Source organism: Xiphias gladius, chromosome 15 (genome assembly GCF_016859285.1).
Source record: "Xiphias gladius isolate SHS-SW01 ecotype Sanya breed wild chromosome 15, ASM1685928v1, whole genome shotgun sequence".
Lineage (NCBI taxonomy): Eukaryota > Metazoa > Chordata > Actinopteri > Istiophoriformes > Xiphiidae > Xiphias > Xiphias gladius.
This window is the reverse complement of record NC_053414.1, coordinates 4329507-4352578: the sequence shown is the minus strand read 5'-3', so window position 1 is coordinate 4352578 and position 23072 is coordinate 4329507.

Genomic DNA, 23072 nt, shown 5'->3' with positions numbered 1-23072 from the left:
TATCCGGCAGGAACCGGTGGGGAAGTCTAAAGTCCCGACCCTGTATCTGTCTAACTGGTAGTCGGTTTTGTTTCTTTCATGGGATTTTTTTGAAAGTAACAAAAATACAGAATAGCAACAGCCTTATCCTTTAGGACAAGAAATAAGAAATTAAACAGCCTCAGAGTATTATCGTACTAACATTTCTTGGACATATTGTCGAACTGAGGTGTCCTCAAAGAAAAACAGTCAAAAAATAGTCACCTGCCGATCCATCATTTCTTTTCTGGTTTGGATCTTTGGCCAATGATTCATGCAAATGGACTCCGACAGTATCTTTTTTATACAATTGCATGCAAATCCAAATGTCTGTAGTTTCCATTTGAATTCATCAAATTTTTTTTCTGTTTTCCTTTTTATTTGAAAAAAGCAGCACAGTTGTTCATGAAAATCAGCCTTTAGACCAAAGGGAATGAAAAAGACAAACGAAATAAAACACAGCCACACTGTATACAAATGCACATTTCCATAAAATGATTTTTAATAAAAAATAAAGAAGACAGGGAGAGAAAAAAGTGGGGGAGGTGCGAGAGGCGATCTTGCCACATTCATGTATTATACTTGCAGTGCTTCTTTTTATATCTGCTTCTATTAACACAAGTGAAATTCAATCAGTACTGTTGGTCTACATAAAATCAGTTTCCCTGGATTCGCAGCGGCTTTTACACTTTCAAACCAACATGTATTCATTTTGCTAAACCCTTGATTTTGGCCTTTACTTTTTCATAATGTAAAAATAAGAAACCAGTACTTACTCTTGGCCACTAGGTTCTCTCCAGCCAGTCCCTTCTGCTTTTCCCTCTCTGTCAGTTCGCCAATCGCCCTCATCAGCCGGTCCCTCAGTTCACATTTTGACACCAGCCACCCTTCAGCCAGACCGCAGCCCAGCACCGCCAGCAGAAACACCACAAGCACCCTCATCTTGACTCCAGCTGTCGTCTCTGACTCCGCAAACATACCTGAGATGATATATATACGTATGCTGTCTGCAGAGCCAGAGAGAGCTTACATCTTTTGTTCTGCTCAGATAAAGGCCGCTCCCTTGGCGCCCGGAAACGGGGCTCTGGAAGTGCACAGTGTTGTGCCACATCTCACACCCGGCTTTGGGTTTCTGAGGCTCTAAAGAGGTCGGGGGAGGAAAAACGATCCGTCTGCCTGAAAACATCTTTTCTCATTTACAGGTTACGCCTTCGTCCTGCTGAAAGGACCTGGCCGTGAGACCAAAATCAGATAAGGTGAAACGGTTTATCTTCCCACGTCACCATAAGACACTTACAATTTCAGAGGATCGGGTGTCAGCACCGGCAGTGTGAGGGCCGTGAATTCAGAGTGTGCCTGTTGAATGTGAGGCCGTTTGTCTCCTGAGCGCAGCTATCACGTTAAGCCCAACAAAAGACCGAACAATGCCAAGAGCAGCAAAGCAGCAACATGAAAGCTGAGCGGAGGGAACACAGGATTTCAGTTTCTGTGACAAAGCTTTCCACGGGGGATGTTGTTAAAGTTTTGATACCAAAAAACCTTGTGCGTTGACATCCCCACCCATCTAGAGCTCCAGGCTGATAAAACCAAAGTCAGAAATGTGAAAAGAAAGATTTTATTACAGAAAAAGTCAGAGAGGCTGATGCTGTGGGGAGAGGTGATTCGCCTTCTGCTGTCCCTGTGTCAAGAAACTCAATACAGCTGGAAGTTATTATACGTCATCACAGGCATGAAACGTACTGCGCAGTTTAGAGGTACAACCAAGGAACTGGTCTAATTCCGTTAGGGGAGACTTTTTTAGTAACTCTATCCCCAACAACATATGTTTTGTGGGAGATTCTTGTCCCCTGCTGGCCTGAGGGAAAACCCGGGTTCCCTCTCTTCATCTGTTAAATTCACATTCAGAACTTATTCTCTGACCCTGTTTGGCACCGACTGTTGACCGGTGTGTGAAGCCTCTGATCGCTATCAAGCTGAGACGGAGATGATTCTTCTCCCTTTTATCTCATCCCGCGGACACTTGCGTAACTCCCTTTCACCTGTCTTGTGGTGACATCCCTGGATTGTTTTAAAATGGTCCAAAGTGCTTCTCCAGGACGTTTCGACCGAACTTCTTCACGCCGGCTCCCCACCAAATGAGGAATCCAGCTCAAGAGTATTGTGATGACTTCTAGATCTCTTCGGGGTCCGACACCTGCCTACAGAGATATAGTGATCTACTGCAGCCACATGTCAACAGTAGGTCTCTGAGGTCCCTCTGACCAGGGCTTGTCGGTTCTTTCCTGCCTCCCAGCTTAAAACTGAAGGAGACTGTGTTCTTGAAGTCGTGGCTTCTAAACGTTTGGAACGGTCTCCCTTTGGACCTAAGCTCTGTGGATACCTTTAATGAGCAGCAGACCCACCTGTTGTTTAGTTTTTGTTGTATTTTTTTTATCTCCGCTTTATTTATTCCTCTGACATCGTGTCTGTATTTTATGTCTTTTGTTGTAAAGGATTTTGTGACGTCTGATTTTGAAAGGTGCTATATAAACAAACCCTTCTTACTAACTTGGAAATACATTTTAGGATGCTGCTGCCTAAATTTACTTTCACTGGGGATATTTTCTTCAATCCAGAAAGTGTGACGTCCTTAAACTGCACAGAGCTTTGTCCACCACTTTGGTCCAGGCTGAAATTTTCCATTTGTTTGAACCTTTGTTTGGACAGGAAGTCTCTTGAGATGCATAATCTATCTTACAAGAGAAGCCCGGCTAAATGTAAGAACACATCAAATATCTCAACAACTATCGGATGTATTTGCTGTGAAATTTGGTTCAAACATTTGTGGTCCCCGAAGGATGAACGCTACACGTCGGGGGATTATGAAACTCATGGTGACCCCCTGACTCTCCAGCTAGTGCCACCGACAGTTCAAAGTTTTCGATTATCTGGAGAAATCTCCGAACATTAAGGGCACAGGTTGGCGTAAATTTGGTACAGATACTCATGGTTTCCAGGAAACGTAGTAACTTCGGCGATCCCCTGACATTGGATCCAGCGCCACCAGCAGGTTGACGTTTGTCTCAGAGTGAAATGTCTGAACTGTTGGATTGATTTGCATGAACTTTGGTTCAGGCATCCATCATCCCCTCAGGATGCAGTGTAAAAACCTTGGTATCTTTGCAAATATATAAATAACTCAAAGACTGAAACCTTTAGTTTACAGCAGTATTCAGATCCTTAATTCAGTACTCTGTAGAAGCCCCTTTGGCATCAGCTACAACTTTGAGTCTCGACAAGCTCTGCACACGTGGATTTGGGCTGTTTATCCCGTTCTTCCTGGCAGGTCCTCCCAAGCTCCGTCAGATTGGATGGGAGGCGTCTGTGGACTGCCCTCTTCAGGTCTCTCCACAGATGTTTTTCTGGGGTTTAAGTCTATGATCGTTCTGGGCCACTCAAGGACAGTCAGAGACTTGTCCCTAAGCCGCTCCAGTGTTGTCTCAGGTGTGTGCTTTGGGTCATTGTCCCGCTGATAGGTGAACTGTTGCCCCGGTGTCGGGTGGCGTGCACTCTGGAGCAGGTTTTCTGCAAGGACCTCTCTGTATTTGGCTGAACTCATCCTTCTCTCAAGTCTGACCAGTCTCCCTGGCGCTGTCACTGAGAACCCCCCCCCCCCCAGTTTGGCTGGACGGCCTATTCTAGGAAGCATCCTGGTGGTTCCAAACTTCTTCAATTATTGAGGCCGCTGTGCTCCTGGGAACATTCAAAGCTTTAGAAATGTTTTTTTACCTTTGCCCTGATCTATGCCTCGCTGCAATTTTATCACGGAGGTCTACAGAGAGTTGCTGGGACTTCATGGCTTGGTTTTTGTCCTGATATGCAGTGTGAACTGTGGGACCTTAACAGCTGTGTGCCTTTCTAAACTATGTCCGATAAATTCAGTTTGCCACAGGTGGACGCCAGTCAAGCTCTAGATCATGTCAAGGATAATTTAAGCAAACAGGAAGCACCTGACCACAAAAAAAAGTCTTTGCTTTATCAGTATAGATCATTGAGTGTAGACAGATGGGCAAAAGTTTTATCCATTTAGGATTAAATCTACAACAAAATAAAGTGCAAAAACTGAAGGGGTCTGAGTACTTTCTGAAGCCACATTAGTCAGCAAATGTAAAGCTTAATGCACACTGTGATCCCACCGTCGTTCCGGTCTTGGAGAAAAGAAATATGCATTATGTATTTCAGCGTGGAATCATATTAAGCTCGAGACGAGTGTGTTCAGGCAGTTGATTTTGAAAAAACGCACACAGATTTTGGAGAATGGTGTGGTCATTTCAAGTTCAAAGTTTCAAAGCTCCTTTATCTTCCTACACCTCATCTTCTAATACATGGGATACAAGGGTAGAACAGGGAAACTGTATGTGTGAAGAGCAGAGTTAATGAGTGGAAAGGTGTCCCAGAGGATAAAGACCAAACAGGTTGCAAGTTTATTTTCTGTAACAGACAGTACGGGTGTATTGATAGAGTCATGTGTCCTCCATTGCTATACTGTATGTCATCAGAATTAATAATCTGATCAGAAAAGATGGAAATCTGATTTGCCAGTGTTGCTATGAAAACACATTATCAGGCTTCTCAGAGCGCAGAGTAAAACTTATATAGTGAAAGGTCACAGAAAGCAAATTACACAAGAATAGTTTTCTTTTTTCGTGTTTTCTCGCTAGGAAATAATTGGCGTGAAGCCCTGCGGGTAGAACATGTGTGCTGACACCCGCTCAGTTACACTCGTTGAAGAAGTACCAGGCAGGATAACACCGGCGAGAGATGTTCATCAGCAAAAACCTGTTTGATGACAAAAAAAACAGCCTGTTAAAACAGAAGTTATTAGTTTGTAAGCAGCAAACACCTATTTACAATTAATTGTTTTATCACTTTTATTACACTTCACTGTTTCTGGTACATTCTACGCCTGTACTTATATTTTGTTTATGAGTCATTTTGCTGGCTGAACACTACTTAATACCACCTTATACTGTTTGTTGTTTTTTGGGGTCGGTGTATTTAAACCACGTATTTCTGTGGAAAGGAGGGAATGTGGTAGAATGTGGTACAGCGTGATAAAAAACAAACAAACCCCAAAAACCCCCCAAGAAAATACAGGTTAAGTTTTGAGCTTGTTATATTCAAGTTCAGCCGCAAAGCACGTGCTACCATATAAATGATCTGCAGACATGTATTTCTGCTTTTATCCGTGATGAACATTGGCAAAAAAATGCGAGAGATAACTAACAGACACCAAAAACCAAATAATCCTACAAAGTCTCCATATTTTGATATTTTGAATGAATATGAATTAGAAACGAGCGAGGGTTGCCTGAAGGTCTGTGCCGTGGTCCAGAGAAGAGCCACAGCTTAACAGGTTGATTGCAATGGGCTCTGACCACAGGCCGGGATTTATGATACAACACATAAACCTAAATACGGTAACACAGTAACCAAGAGTTTACAAGAGAGATGTGAGTGGCGACTGTGACAGACGAGGTGTCACTTTTCCGGGGTCACTTTTCCGTAATACATTATTGACATGGTTACCGTTGGGTCAGTAATCAGGCTGGTTCCAGATCAGCTCTTTACCATTTCACCGTTGTGGGGGGCAAAAAAAAAACCAAACTATGAATCTATGACTCCATTTCAGAAACAATTCCAGTGGACACTGAAACAGAGGACAACTTCATAGTGAACATGGCCGCGTTAAAACACAGTGTATGGGATCGAAGAGAGCAGGGGGGCAGAAACGGAGGTTTAGAGAGCCAACTCGGCCGTCACAAACGTGCACAGTCGGCCAATCCATGCGCACGGCTTAGCAGTCCGTCACTTCGGATTTCCACATCTGTTCGCTCAGATTCACTTTCAGGTAGCAGAGCACTCGCAGCCACAAAGACGATTTACAGTACATACAGACGGCGGGTTTGTCTCTGTTTAACAAAGAGTCAAATTGTGACCATTTTTATGGAAAAAAAAGACAAAATGAAGGAAGCTGCATATTCTCATTATATAGTTAGATGTTTGTGTTTGCTGATCTTTGTTCAGCTTTGTTACCCTTGCTTTAGCTGTATGTCCGGGTACTGTGTGTAAACACACGAAGGACTACTGGGAGCTGGCCTCTGTGTTGTTGACCTGCTTGAAAAGTTAAAGATCTGAATAACAATTGTCTAAATGAGCTAATAAATCACACGTGGTCTATGGTTGATCGTGGTCTTAAAACATCTCTTGTACGAGCATAATTGTCACCGTCTGAATCCCTTGTATCGGCCAGCCATGCATCCAGGTTGGACACAGCCATTCTGCTTTAGGAAGCAAACTACAACTTCTTAAGTCACTTTTCCAGCCTAGAAGAGATGAGTGCTTCATACTCAAAAGATAGATTTTGGCTGAAGTATCTTTTAACTTTGCTGTACAGGAACTTACCTCCAGTAACCAGTCTTCACGAAGCAATCAATGTCATCCGTTATATCGTCATCAGTGAAGGCTTCAGGGGAAAAAGGAACGGTTATTCATTTGCAGAATATCAAATTTAAGTAATTATCGGTCATTACTCTTTTCTCTGTAAGTCTCTGATTCAAAGACTCACCTGTGCAGGCTGTATGGCACACGTTTCTGGACCAGCGATAACCCGAGTCACAGAAGTGGCTGTCTGACAGCTGGAAGAGCCCATAAAACCCGAGGGACCAAGGCCTTCTTGGTCTTATAGGGATCCAGCGATAAAGCCCTCGCTTCTTACGTTTCCCACCTTCCTCAATCTCCTGCCCTTCCTCATCCCCTTTGTCACCATCCTCCTCATTGCCCTCCTCATCCTCATTGTCCATCTGGTTGTCGTCCTGCTCCAGCTCCTCCTCGTCGAACTTGCTTTCTTCCTCGTTCAGCAGTTCATTCAGGTTCTTGACCATCTCCGTCGAGTCATACTCCTCGCTAAAGGTGCCGACCTCCCGCTTTTGTTTAACGCCACCGGCTTCCCGAGCCGTTCGATTTGGTTCAAGGGTTGATTCAGTGGTCGTCGTTTCGGTGGCTGTTGTTTCAGTAGTTGTTGGTTCCATAGTTGTCGTTTCAGTGGTGGTTGTTTCGGTGGAAGTTTCAGTGGTCGTTGGTTCCATAGTCGTCGTTTCGGTGGTCGTTGGTTTGGTAGTCGTTGCTGACAGAGTCGTGACCGTCGTTGTTGGTCTGGCTGTCGTTGTTTTTCTGCGGTTGCCGTGCACCCTGACCAGGCCAGTGTTCAGACGGGACCTCAGATTCAATTCACAGGTAACTGTAGCGAACAAGTCGTGCAAACAGATGGCAGAAAGGAAAAACAAGGGAAAAGAAGAGAAGAAGATTTTTAAATAGGGTGGTAGTCAATAGTTGAAATTCTCTTCCATTAACATCCATGCAAGTGCTTTTATTTTTCTTTGAGCAGCTACATTTGAGGTTATTGGGTTCTTAAATCACATACGGTCTATGGTTGATCGTTACATGTAAAAGGACCACCACCCCTCCTTTATAGGAGCGAGACACCCAGACTGAAAGAGATGTTTGTGTTGTGGTTAATGTTTGAGGGCTTCGTTTCCATCTCTTTGCAGTCATTGTGCATCTCTGTAGTATTTGCATCACTTTGTGGTAATTTTGAATCTCGCTGTGGGCGTTTTGTGTCCTCTTTGTAGTTTAGCATCTACTTGTAATCCTTTTTTTTGTCTCTTTGCAGTCATTTATCATGTCTTTCTGGCCATTCTGTGTCCATCTTTAGTTGTTTTGCATCTGTTTGTGGTCATTTTGCTTCTTTTTGTTTTCTTTTAGTCAGTTTGCATCTCTTTGTGCTAGTTTTGTGTCACGTTGTAGTCGTTTGATTGAGTTTACACCGATAAATGTTAGCATACACCTCAACAGAGGCTCTGGAGTCATTTGTGCCTCTGGGGGTCATGAGCTGACTTTTCTAAACCTCAGGACACCCAACCCACCATTGATTAACCTCACCTATTGCCAAGATATTTTCCTTGTATTTTTGAAGCCTTCTGGGCAGGTTGATCACTTCCCTGAGTTTTTCTCTCAGCTCACATTCGGAGACGGTCCGGCCCTGAGACAGGCTGGGCACCAGCACTGCCACAGCCAGCACCACCAGCAGTCCCACCTTCATGTCAGCACCTTCTGTGGGGAAAAAAGGGAAATATTGAAACATCGCCCTGAATAGGGGTAGATGGGGTAAGGTGAGCAGATCCATGTCCCTCAACCAATGCAAATAGTTTTCATTTGGATCCAGTTTCAACTAAAAAATAGACAGGCTGGTTTAAAATGATCTTCAGCCAGATTCTCCGTTTTTGTAAGTAACCAGCTGTGCTGTTGGGGTCCTCTAGTGGTGAGACCAGCTTAAAACATGCTTCCTTTAATGAACAGTCAAGGGCAAATGGAAAGTAAATGCAGAAGAGTCGGAGGCTATGCTTCAGATCATCAGCCTGCGTTCATCCCAGAACTCAGGCTTTCTTATGGTTCCTAGAGTCTCCAAAAGTAGAATGGGAGGCAGAGCCTTCAGTTATCAGGCTCCTCTACTGTGGAACCTTCTTCCAGGTTTGGTCCGGGAGGCAGACACCCTCTCCAGGTTTAAGAAGAGGCTTAAAACCTTCCTCTTTGATAAAACTTACAGTCAGGTCTGGCTCAGGCTTGGCTTGAACCACCCCCTAGTCACGCTGCTATAGGCCTAGACTTCCCGGGGGGACTTCCCATGATGCACCGAGCTCCTCTCTCCTCCTCTTCCTCTCCATTCGTACTCATTCATATCCCATCAATGCTCGTATTAACTTCACTTCTCTCTCCTGTAGCTTTGTCCTGCTCCTCTCTCTCCTCTCTCCTCCGTCACTCTCTGCAGGTGTTTCTGCCCCTGGTGCTGCAGAGTCTGGATCTGTGACTGCAGACCACCTGCTGCCCCATGATCCTGCTCAACACCCACCGCTTCAACTATTATGATTATCGTTGCTATTATTACATTTAGTTTTATTAGTGCATTATTGTTCAACCTATTATTATATTACTATTTTTATTATTAGTCTCATTATTGTTACACATCTTTATGTGGAACCTGTACTGTGCTGTGTCCCCCATGAACACTGCATCCCTTGTTGCACAAATTTGTGAAACAAGGGGAAAGGCACTGAGAACAAGTCGATTTATCTCAGTCCATTTGCAAATAATTTTGATCAAGAAAAATAGGTCTTGAAAGCCGAATATGAGACCAAATTTCCTTTTTTTTTTTTTTTTTTTGCTGTGCAGAGGAATTTTTTCGGGAATTTCTGTTTATGCCAGTTAAAGCATATTTGCAGAAAAACTCTAAAATTACTACTTGAATAAATTTTGTGTTCTTCCCATAACTGCTCAAATTGAAGCTCTTATTTTACCCCTTTAAGCTACAAAATCACAATAACTGTTTGGACATTTTCATTAGGACGAGTTATTTCCTAAAAAAAATCGAATGTGTCTAATAAGGATCTGTGTTTCGATTATATCCAACATTAACACACTCACAGTTTGTTGTAAAATGTTTTTATTAATTTATTTTTTTATTGTCGGTCAATTTTTTCCCTCATCACTTTTTTTTCCAGCATCAAACAAAGTGGTGAGTAAAAACATGGCAACAGAGCAAGTGAGAAATTCAATATCAAATATCACAGCACTGACAAGATGGTAAGAAAATGAATATTAGTAGGATGATAAGATAAAGAAAGGATGTTTCTTACCACGTTCTACGGATTTTCTTTCCTGAGTTTGTTGCCTGATGAACGTCTGCCTCTGTGTCTCCAGACAAAAATGCCGAGTGAGTTTTTATAGCACGACTTTGACCTGTGGACCAACCTGTTTTACTGCTTTCATAGTTTTTCACGTAATTTCCTCGAAGGAAGGGGGAACTGGGAAACGATGCTCTGAGTGCTCCGATCACTGTGACACCATGGATCGAAATTTGTAAAATCCACGGTGACATTGGAGATTGGTCAACCGACACCCGAACCTGACAACTACAGCTGTCATAGTCTTCCATATTGAATGACAGGAACAATAGAACAATACAGACGCAAATCTGTGTCTTGAATGCAACAGAGTGTCGTGAGTGTGGTCTTCTAGTGTCCTAACTACATACACAGTATGTCTATATAGTATAAAACATGCATGAATCAGTAATTCTGATAAATTCATCATTCGTTATTAAAATTCAATCAGTTATTTCTATAAAAAGGTGCCTCCCAAGGTGCAGAAATCATGGAGAATTATTACCAACGCAGCAGCTCTACTGAGGTTTTTTTTTTTTGGCTTATTTAGCTCCCGGTTTTGGTTTAATGTCACATTTGCTGTCTGGTTCAGTCTCGTCAACCCTGTTTCCAGCGACGAAGCTAAATGCAGTGGCCCCGAGAGCTCAATGCACTGAAGCTAAAGAAAACACATGCAAACAGACAAAACACAAGTAAATGAAGAAAATTTTGAAAAAAAAAAGCAACAGCGGCGTTTTTCTGTATTTGGTTATGCTACGTTTCAAGCTGCATGTTTGTTTTCAAGTCGGGGAGTGTGTTTTGTGTTGTTTTTTTTTCCAAAAACTGTGCATGTGTTGTTGAATTCGTAATCGATGTTTTCTTCTTACCTTTGTACATGTTTTCTTATGTTGCAGTGCACCGAGCTCTTCGTGGATAAACTAACTGGATAACTAACTCAGCTGGTGGAGACCGAAAACCAGAGCTAAAAGAGAGGGCATACTGGACTTTGATTCATCGGGTGGGCACAGACACCAGATACAGATGAAAGCTTTATAAGGTGCTGTCATGTGGGGGCTGTATATTAATCTGCTTGTTTTGATGTTTGTTAAATGACAGTAAAAAATCAGGAAACCTCTGAACAAGCGATCAATTTCAACTGATGTCTTCGCACAACGAGCTACGCTCCGGAGTTTGAAAGAAAAAGCTGAATACACAACACTGGCATATCATCACCTTACAAAGTCATCATGTTGAAAGTGTTGGCAAACATTGGCTTATTCGCACCTTCCAGCAGACACAGAACAACATCTACGTCCCATTGGAGTCACGCTTGTGTCCACCTGATGAATCCAAGTCCAGCACTCCCTCTCTTTTAGCTCTGGTTTTGGTCTCCACCAGCTGCTGAGGGAAACATCTGGCTCTTCAGCTGCTAAATGCTCCACCGTGTCCACCAGCTGGTCTCTGACTGTGCCTGTCTGCTGTTTGCTGCTGAGCAGGTGGTGGACAGAAAACAGCTGCCCGCTGCCAATGAGTTTTTTGAGGGCAAACCAACACCTGCGCTGAAAGACACTAAAATGCTCCGTAAATGCTGAGCGGAACTGCATCGTCTCCTTGTGTTTGTCACTACGAGCAACTCCTTTCACGATACGCGCAGTCATTTGATCCATTGCTGATATAAAAATGTTGATTAGTTCAGCTTGAAGAATAACCCAGATGGTTCGATTGGTTTCTACCGGATTTTGGGCACATACGGAACATGTGTAGGTCTTAGGATAAACCTATAGCAGGTTTTAGTGTTTTAGGGGGATTTTCTGATAAAAAGATAAACTAACTCCACCCTCAGCAAGCTACCAATCACTGCTACCACTCTTGCCTCCTCAGATGGACAGCGATCCATATCACCTGCTGTGGTGTCTGATTTGGAATGAAAACATACCGAGTGGTGTGGCCGACCAGGTTGGTGCGGCGCCAGTGTTTGTCCAGCACTGGCGAGGCCAACTAGTTTGTCAGGTTTTTTTTTGTTGTGTCACTACCCAAACACATACATGGACACACTGAACACACATCACACATATTTCAAGGAAGTCTGATCCGAAAAAGTCTCGATCAAAACACAAGTTCAGAAAAAAAAAAAAAAAAAAGCCTGTTTAAATAACGTAGCGATCTCCTAAAGAGAAGCATGATGGTCATCTGCAGGGAGGCCGCGCTGACACGTCTAAGGGTTCTTCTTAAAAAGTGGTTTAAAGCAGACGTAGACGGGCTCAGGTACATTTTCACTCTTACTGCTTGTTTTCTCTCAGATGAGATAGAAAAACGCACTTTTATATTCAATACACAGTTAGTAATGGTCTCCTAAGTGACTTGAATCAGAAAACAATTCACAGACTACATTTCTGAACTACTCGCCGCTTATCGGGCTTATCGCCCGAGGTCCCCAGACAGGAACTTGCTGCTAGCTCCCATGTCAAGACGTGAGGCTGAAGGGGACAGAGCTTTTGCTGTTGGGGCGTCACAACTTTGGCACAACCTGCCCGATGAACTCCGACTTGCAAAATCAGGATCTTCTTCTAAATCGCTTCTGAAGACACACTCCTTTTCAAAGGGCTTTTGAATAATCTCTTTTAGATGTTGCGTATATTTCTACATCTCTCATTTGTGTTTTTATTTTTACGGTTTTGCTTCTGAAGATGTATTTTCTACACCTTTGTCCCTGGATTTTGAGGAATTTGCTTTTATTGTTTTACCTTTTTAAAACACTTTGTAATCTGGTTTTGATAAGTCCTATATAAATAAACTCTATCATCATTATTATTATTATCATTCTTAGTACATATTTTGATAGTACGCTTAATGCCATGTCATTGTGAGTCATTTACTTGTCTTGTTATGTCCTCTGCCCAGTTCTGTACCTTCACTTTCACTTTGGTCTGAATGTGAGTTACTTTTCCTGCTCCACATGATAAGTGCCCTGAGATAATACCTCTGTTATGATTTGGCGCTTTATGAATAGAACTGAATTGAATGTCAGAGAGGAAGTGTTTCCGTAACCGTGAGCACGAGGGAAATGTCACGGCGGCAAAAAGAGGCACGTGAAAGATCCACAGTATAGTTAAGGGAAGTAACCCAATACAGGTGGGATACTACCGTGTGTACGCCGTGGTGCCAGTTTGAAAAAAAATCCCCCAAAGACGTGACTTCAGTGCCCTGAGTGGTGTTTATATCTACATCCACTACCTGGGGGGTGTACAGGTGTCTGGTCCTGTGAAAATCCACCATCAGCTTTGTTTGACAGAGTAAACCAGCAGCTACCGGGTCGACTGTTGTCCGGCAGTGCCAAGACCTTGTACTGGTCGCACCGTCTGCTTAATGGTGCACACAAATCATAGCCCGGCTTTTGAAAGCCTGTTGAGCTCAGGTCAAACAGACACAGGCTTTACAGTGTTTCAAGATTCAAACTTTTTTGTTTTTTTTTGATGAATGACTTTTTTAAGACTGCGTCTCTCCCTCACCCACACATCAGCCACTCCCCTATTTCTTGCCTTTTCTTTTTGGTTTGTTTGAGATAGAGACAGACTAGCTACTTATTTTTTAGTCTTTCTTTCTTTCTTGACCTCCAGCAGAGGCTGGAAAACAAATCTTAGGGGATATATAAATAGATAGATGAAAAGATAGATTGAAAAACACTTTTAGACTTTACTTGGCCTCGCTTGTGTTTGCTTTTTCTCTGGTGAATTATGGAATAATTTGTTCAGCTAGAGCAATGACAGCAATCTCTGTTTGGCTGATCGGCTCAGAACCAGTTACGAGGGGTTGTGGGTAGGAACTTTTACTTTTCTCTGTGAGGTTCGTCCATGCGAGCGTTTCACGCCGGATTTGCCGAACTCTCCCGACCGGTCGCACGTGTCGTTAACCGCTCGGTTCAACTTGATAAACGTCGCCTCTTTGTCGGGAGGTGCACGTTCGTGAGATGCCATCGACTGCGTAATCCCTGCTCCTGAACTGCCACATAAAGGCCTGGGTTTCCTACTGCTGGACATCGGCAGATGAAAAAATGTCGAATCAGCATCGGTTGTACGCTAGTAGGTACCAGGAACCATTATTTCTTAGTTCATGTCTTCGCAATCACATCTTTAAAAAAGAAAAAAGCTCACAGATGAAGGAAGTAAAAGGTATTTTTTTCTTCAGTGAGGAGGCAGCCCGTCGGACCGGTTAAACTCAATTTTCGGTCTCAAATTAACAACGACAATGAGGTAAGACGATTGCACAAATACCACAGCTGAAAAAAAACAAAACCCAGCAACACAATAACACAACACACTGATTTCTGCAGGCCCAAAGAGACGCAGCCCGACCCCATCCTCCCTGGTCATGCGTGTTTTAGATTCGATCAGTGAATGATTCTTAACCATCGTTTTCGTTTGTTTGACGGAGTGTCACGGTGTGCGACATGTTTTAAATTCCTCACCACAGCTCTTCCATAAATTCACCCCTTGAGACTGAAACACAACGACGGAACTCCTCCATCCTCACGAGTTGTTTTTTCAAACGTGCGATTTCCATCAGTGACTTTCATTCATTTTAAACAACCTTTGAAAAACATTTCAGCTAATAATATGTTTTTAACCCGGTGCATGATGGGAATCGTTTCAGAGTCGCGCCGATCTCGAAATGTTAACATCTTTAATTCAGTGACAGTGAGTTTGTTCGTTCATGGTTAGTAGTTTCGTTTACAGTTCTTATAGCTCTCGTTTGTTGTATATATATATATATATATATATGTTTCCTCATACTTCCACACTGTAAAGTTGTATAGGGAACTAAAAGGGAACAAAACTTGATTCAGAAAATCCTAAGTTTTATACGGCATTACTTTGAATTTTTTTTTGCTTTGATGTAATTTAAATGTGGCCTCCAGCTAAATTTATTATCTAGCATCATCTAATGTTATATATATTATATCTAACATTATCTAATCATATCATCTAATATGTAATTTCAGAAACTCTTTCAATTTCAGCATCATATATCATGAGTTTTCTTAATGTATGTGTTGCCTACAAGTTCAGTGACGGTTAAAATCGAACTCTTCAGACATTTCAGTTCATTTTCCACTTTGTCCAAAAGTTGTTTCAAATTATTACAACAATACATCAGTATCATCTGCAAATCAAATACATTTTAATGTTTCCGAAACCTCACAAATATTATTTACGTTCACAATAAACCATAATGGGCCTGACACTGAGCCTAGCAGGAAAAGCCCAGAGCGGAGCCGCGGTTAATGTCATCAGTAACGTTACAGACAGTAAAAATGGATAAAATGCAAGTAAAGGCTGCAACCAACATTTATCATCACTGTCAATCATCCTGCGGATTTGTCTCATTTAATCGATTAATCGCTTTTTTCTACAAGATGTCACCGAATGTCCCGGAGCCCAAAGTGCCCCCCTCTAACTGCTTGTTCTTTTCCCAACTAACAGTCCAAAGACCCAAAGATTTTCTCGTTATCATCATGATATGACAGAGAGAAACACCGAATACCGGTCCGTGGACTCGGAACCGGATGCCGCCTGCCGTCGTCCACGTGGGAAAATCCCAGGGCTTCGCTCATCGACAGAACATCACACCGAACCGAAACATCGCCACCTGCCACACATCCTTGGGACGGTTTGTTCTGTGAGTGGAGCTACAACTACGCCTACAGCTCGGCGAACCACTGCGAACTCGCTCTGCCGGTGAAGTGTGCGAGACATGATGTTGTGAGGGGAGGGGGACAGCTCTCTGCCACCCAGCAGGGGTGTTGTTGTTGTAGCCTCTAGAGCTACGGTGCCGCGCAGGCCGACATGTTGTGGCAAGATGATGCAGTCATCCAAACAACAAGCACACACGCGCTGGATAAAAACAAAACAAATAAGAATGGAGGAGGAAATAAAGAAATCGCACGCAAACAAAGCGTTTAAATATGATGTTAACTCTCCAGGTTACACTTTGAAATGGTCAACCGAAAAAAGAAAAAGAAAAACGAACAAACAAAGAAAATGAAATAAACTATGGTCATCGACTGCAGCGCATCGTCCAAAAACATCTTAAACCTCTTCTCCACAAAGGCTAAAGAACTTCTAACTAGTCGCCCACGTAGCCCGACCACAACGACCGTTAATGGACGATGATCATTTCAACGATTCCTCTCGTTCGCTGTGCGTTAGTCCAACTCCCGCTCGTGCACAAACTAAAAAAAAGGCATCGACAGAAGATGTACACGGAAGATTAAAGCAGATATACAGCATGTAAACCTTCAATGTACTCTCTCCCGGCGCGGCCAGACTGACCCGCTAGCAGGCACAGGGGCAGAGATGAGCTGGGGGCCCCAATCGAGAGCCATACTTGGACGTTTTTATAGAACTGAACCCACTAGTGTGCTGCTTCATGCAGACTTTTATTCTTCTATAGGGGAGCTAGTCCACCGATGCCTGGTGAATCTGGGGCTTCTGGGGCCGTTTGGGGCTCCCGGGCATCCACGGGCCCCACAACAGTTGCCCACTGTGCCCAGTTTTCTTTGTGAGGGGTCAGACATGACTTGGACATGTCATTGGTATACGTCTTGAAACAAGGCTACAAACACCTCGAGATCACAAGGCGGAACCCGGCTGACCCGCAGAATCCGCGGATGGTCTGTTTGTTCCGCAGGCAGCTGCTACAAAGGTACAACTGATGCGCTTTTATTGGGCTTTACTGGTCTCCATAGAATCTAAATGGTCCAAATCAAACATCTCGAGAGCAACGAGGCCTCAGGCTGTTCAGGAAGGAACCTCGACAACACTGAGCGACATCTGGTTTTTGATAACCTGCACTGGTAAACCAGAGACGAGCAAAAACGCTGGGAACGTTACAACAACTGACTTCTACGACTTTATGGTGTGTGTGTGTGTGTGTGTGTGTGAAGGATTCATTCCCTCCTGGGAGACGTTTCCATCCAAACACGCTGAATCACTGAGCAAAGAGACGGGACTGAAGACCAAAGTCATCCCGGTAGGCCGTCTGAGGGGGGCGCTGTTCGGGGACAGCCGAACTCTGACGGAGGACGGACAGTGCCCTCAGGGTCCGGATGTCAAAACTCTGCCGGTGGTTTTCTTGCTGATGGTTTGGAGACTCAGGGAGGGGCCGAGACCTTCCGCCGACCAGATTAGGGCTGCAACGTGTGTATAAAAAAAGCAGAGGGCCATATTTTATTTTCAGGATATTTCGATTTGGATTAAATTCACATCATTTGTTTTCTTAGTCTTTCTTTCTCATTCGGCCAATAGGAAGATGTTCTGTCGTCCAATGAAATATCCCAACAGCTACTGGCCAGATCACTGTGATATTCACCGCGGATGTTCGCGATCCCTAGAGGATGAATTGTAAAGATGTCGGCGCCCGCTTAACGTTTCCTCTAGCGCCACCAATCTAAATATAACGACACTTAACTGAGCACATTTATCCTTCCCACAGGATCGACCGTTTGCATCGTGGACACTGCACAGACTCTCTTCTCGCTGCAGCCTCAGGACAACTTTAACAACTTTTAACTAAAAACAATTAAACAGCCACATCTGGTCAAATGTCCCCCTTGTCCAAGACCTTGGCCTTTGTCAGGGCATCCTGAAATCCAGTGGACGGAAATTTCCAGAGCAGATTTATACAATAATTCGGAATAGTAATGAGCATGAGGGTCTGTCAGTGAGTGAGACTCTGAGTCTTTAAATCCTCTTCCAGTGCGTTTATCAGAAGCTATTAAACAGAACGAGCTCCGCTTTTGGTTTTCAATTGGGGATTTTGTCATATGCAGGTTTCGTTAGAAGCAATTAAAAATACGTTGCAGTCAACTGCATTATTGAAATCACATGAGAAGTTGTTGTGATTTTGACAAATCACGAGACATCGGGCCCCTGGGGACGGACATGTAGAAGGCCCCCAAACCCTCCAACAAAGGAGCACGAGCCACGGATTGAGACAGACTCTCTGTGGTTGTTTGTGTCTCTTTGTGGTGGTTTTGGATCTATTTTTCCCTTGTTTTCGTCCGTGTGGTCATTTAGTGTCATACTCGTCTAGCGTCTCTCTCTCTTTTAGTCATTTTCTGTCTCTTTGCGCTCATTTTGCGTCTCTTTGTGGCTGTTTTGCGCCCAATTTTACTCGTTTTTCGCACTTCTTTGCCCCTCGGGCCTCTGGGCCCGTGCTCAGTAATCCACTCGTGGTTGGACCGTGCTGTGTCAGCTTTGATTAAAGGCCCAATCTTCCTTCATGTTTAGGTAAAAACAAGACATTACAGTCAGCGCCCTCTGTACGATCTTGTAACCGTTATAATCCTGCAGCTCCAAGACTTTTATTGCCCCTCAGACCGGATAAACTGTTGGTGACGTGCAGGAGAAACGATAACCACTGTATGATATCGCAGGTTTCCATGTACCACATCAGACAGGGAGCGGGCTGAGCGAGGACTCGCGCACCCGCCCGTTCTCTTACCCACAGTCCTTTGAGTGGACAGTATGGACTCTACCCAGCTGTCCTGGGTAGAATCCGTGAACATCTCTGCCGGGACGCGACGTTCTGGGGGGAAAAGGAACAAAAAGTTTGACGTAGAATATGCCCCAACTCTTTTCTCTGATACTGTAAATCTACTCTGTTGCTCTGTTCTGCAAACACAACATCTGTCTCTGGTCTCTCCCTGCTTGGCTGCTCCTCCTGAGGTTTCCTCCATCTTTTTCCTGTGAAAGGCTTTTTCGGGGGGGGGGAATTTTTTCCTTGTCTGATTGGAGGATCTAAGGACAGCGGGTGTTGTAACGCTGTACAGATTGTTAAGCACCTTGAGGCACATTTGTGATTTGCGATACTGGGCTACATGAATAAAAATTTGACCCGACTTGCCCGTTTTCCGAGGAGCTCAGATGACAAGCCTGATTATTTTTTTTAACCCTGCAGAGACACAGGTACAGCAAGTGTTACATTATCGGCGAAGGTTTTTATAATGTAACGTTAGCTTACGTTACCATAATGTATCATAACCTCTGGATTTCAAAATGAAACAATTCTTTAGTTGAAATCCATTTTACAAAGAGTTTCACGTTTTTAACTGCACAGTTTCTGAAGATGGTCCTAATCAATAGTGTTTCCAAGGACTGAATACACGTTTGGAAAATTTCTCTCAAGCGTCAGAAAGTAACTAATTACATTTAGCCAGGTAACTGTACTTTTGTAGTTTTGAGTTGGCGACTTGCACATTATTTGACGACTTTATTTACTAGTTACTTTGCAGATTCAGATCAATAACGCAAAGTGTAATCAGCACATGAATTATGACGTATTATTACAGGCTGAGACAAGACCCAGCAGTGTATAAAGAAATTAAAATTAGCTCCACGTTTATCAGCTTCAGCATTAAAGGGATGAACACACGAATGCATCAGTAATTGTTGTCAATAATAATATACATCATTTAAAAAATGGGCCATTCTGCACAATTAGTACTTTTACTGTTGGTACATCAGGTCATTTGGTGCCAATTTCCGAGTTTTGAATGCGGGACCTTTGCTTGTACCAGACTATTCCTACATTGTGGTCCTGCTACTTTTACTTGAGTCTCTCGTCCACCCCTGCCCCTGCCGGGTTTAGTTCGCCCGCTGCGGTTCGCTCACTTTGGCGTCGACGCGGTTGAATCCCTGGGGTCCCGAGACTCTCTGAACTCGTGCAGCCTGAGAGCCACACCAGATCCCGCCATCGCCGGCCCGCGAAGTCCGGGCCACGCCGGGACCGGGTCCGAGGAGGAGCGAGGGTCAGTCAAGGCGGAGACCACAAAGGGACCGCAGCAGCTCGAGCCTGGGGGTGTCCTGAGGATGCACGCAGATGTTGACACATCTGCAGGGACTCCGTGTTAAACCTTTAATATGTTTGGGATCGGTACATAAACGAGTAAGGACGTTACTTTTTCAGCCTCGCTGCTCATGAAGCTTTAGGAAGAAATAATCAGCCTGTCAGAGTTTGCTGTGTAATGAGGATTGTGGCCTGCAGAGGCTGCCGGTGAGTTTTTGAGATCTTTGGTCCTGCTATGTTAGACATGCAGGAAATACTGAAACCGGGTCTAGTAGCTGGTAAAAAAAAAAGACCGACAGACAGAAGACGAGTCGAAACAAGCTTAAAACTGAGATGCGGAATCCAGGGCCGGAGCCTGAACCGCCGCGGAACCTGCAGGGGGGGAGGGCAGGCGGCCGCCTCCGTCCCCCCCGCCTGCCCGAGGAGGCGTGGCCGCAGCCAGATGAGTTGAATAAGAAATGGAAACGGCCCAAGCGACCCCGAACACCGACGCAGAACGGAGTTTGACCCCGAGACTTTTATCACAGGCACCGTGGAGCCAGACTGTGTCGGCAGATACTGCAGAAGAAGACATAAACCCGAAGCCCCCGTGGAGTCTGGGCCAACGTGACTATCGTAATTAAATGGCGGAGGAAGCTCTGGTTTTAAAACCACGACACACGGCAGCTGTTCTGTCGCGTATTCACCGTGAGGCTGACATTTAAAAAAGGCCACGAACCTGCCCGTACGTCCTGCCACCCCCCGGATCTACCTGCGGATGAGTCGGACGTCCCATCGTGTCCTTGCGGACATGGAGTCGGCCTGAGTCTCAGGTCTCTCTGTGCCTTGGTTTTTCTCTTTTCACCTTCCCCCTTGAATAAAACCAAATCCGCCTTATCAGCGTCCTCTTCGCGTCACCTCTTCCTCTTATCTCTGCAGGTGATCCAGGACAGAGAAACCCAACACTGGACACTGGACACCAGAGCCGACTGCCACTGGTAACCAGTGTCAGTGTCTCTCAGTGTCTCTCGGTTCGGTTCAAATGGCTTTACCGGCACATTACCGGCTGTATTCAGATCCAGCAGGGCCGAAGCGCTGACTACTGACGGTACCTCCTAGGACGTTTAGGACGTGTGTTACAGAAAGGAAGAGAGAAAAGAAAAACAAAGAAAAATACAATACGGTTCATAAAACAGCAGATTTAACAGATTTTCCTTTTTCCAAAAAATTTTTAAAAGGTTTTTAATAAAGAACAAAAACACACACAAAAACATGTTTTTCGCCTGTGTGAGTTATGAATGAACACATGATAATAATCATAATTAAACACAAACTGTTACCATTTAGATGAGTAATAATAAAGATGTATAAATAGATCAAATGAGAGAAATAACGCAGATCCAGCAAGTCAGTCGGATTCTCTCCTGTTGTGGCGGGAAGAGACAAACCGTCCTGGGAGAACACTACTCTCTTCTGTCTTGTCATTTTTCCTCTGAACCATCATTAAGCTTCGATCATAAATGTTTGTCACTGGATTTTGGGAGGAAAACCGTCATTTTCCAAGAGACCGAACCGTCGCTGAGCTCGACCTCGGTCACACATCGGTTGTCCAATCGAGGCCCACTTACTCGCTTTTCACCTTCCGAAGACGGTCTTCATCAGCACCACTCACAAACCCCACCTGCTGGAGCGAGAGAAGAAGTGGCCCAGTTGCTTTGTTGGCACTGGACAACCACAGCTCCCACGATGCTTTGGCGGCGCTACTGTGGTACCTGTCTCAGGATACATTACCGTACGCATCGTTGTCTCGTATTGTTAAAATGACAAGGTGCACAGATCTCACGTCGTCCAGAGGATAAAAGTTCTGTTTCCGCCGTTTGTTGTGAACGAAAATAAAATCTTCTCTGCACGCAAGAAATATCAGAATTTAGAGAAAGAAAGAAATTCACAGAGCGCACTCTTGCCCCTCGGATGATGAAGACTTTCGATCCTCGCGACCTCTTGACCTTTCATCCGGCGACAGCGTCAAGAAAAAAAGCATCGCTTCTGATAAAGAGGTGCGAATAAGAGCAGCCGTGGGTTTGATCTTTATGCAACCGACCACAACTAGCGTCAGCGAAATGTCAAAAATGTGTCGGGGCGGCCGATCAAAGATGCAATTTCGCTCTTATTTGTGAAGGGCTCGTGTTTTCTGTCCGACAAACAAAAACCCACAGCGTTTAAAGTGAGAGATGTCAAACCGGGAAAACAACGGCAGCTCTTCAACATGTGTGAAGAATATAACTCTCATCAAACACTTAACGAATCAATTAAGCTCACCCCGTTTCACATCACTGGCGTTTCCTTTGTTGCATTATAGATTCTGCTTTTGCTCGTTTCTGTTTGTAGTTTTTTTTTAATTTTTCTGTCCTCGGTCGACAGGACACAAGACGCCTCGGAACAATGTCCACAGATTGTCTCATTTCATAGCTGACCCTGGCGGACCTTCACGAGTGGGACTGAATTGTTGTTTCACAGATTGTAATTGATTAATGCAAAGCAGCGGCAGCAGCCGGCCCGTCTGTGTAGGCCAGCAGCCAGACTGGGAACAGGATCCTCAAACAAAGCATCCATTCACAGGAAGGCTGGGGAGGGAGGGGAAGGGGGTGTGCTATACATTTTTGGTAAACCTAAATAAATTAATAATGGTGTAAAGTCTGAAAAAAAAGGGGGGGGAAAAAAATGTGTGCAAAATATCCACACTCTGTTGGTTCAAGTCTCACATCGGCAGATAAATGGGAAGACCAGATGTCTGGTCTGGATCAGAGGGAAGTGAATTGTAATTGAACTGAATCCGGACACATAAATCCAGTACAGAGAGAGGGGGGAGGGAGGGAGGGGGTTGGGGAGAGAGAGAGAGAGAGAGAGAGAGACAACAAAAGCCCTGGATGCCATGAGGAGAGTGATGCTGCATTCAGGCGCTCCTCGTAAAGTCCTACTTCCGTACACAGACGTGCAGTCATTTGCCCCCGAGGACACATGGTCAAAATGTAGCGCTCAAATTATGAGTCGATTAATCGATTAGAAGATCAGACAGAAAACGAACCTACAGTCACTTTAATAATTCCTCCTTCCAAACATTCTGCGGTTCCGGCTTCTCAAATGTTGGTTTTCGACAGAATATGTTTGGGTTTTGGAGTTGGTTGGACAAAACAAACAGGTTCAAGACACCCCAGCGGGCTCCGGGAGGCCGTGATGGTATTGTCCCACTGCTCTCTGACGTCCTAAGACTAACCCGACAGAATAAGTCCGTCCAGCTTCTTCTAGCTCGTCTCTCAGTCCTCCATCCGTCGATGAGGACTGCCGGCAAACTGAACCGGCTCAGAGAACTGAGGAATAGCAGTTTAACAATATGTTTTAACATTTAATCACCGGGGGAAAGTAACTGAGTACATTTACTCAACTACGGTGCCTAAGTATAGTTCTGAGGTACTGGTACTTTACTAGACTAAT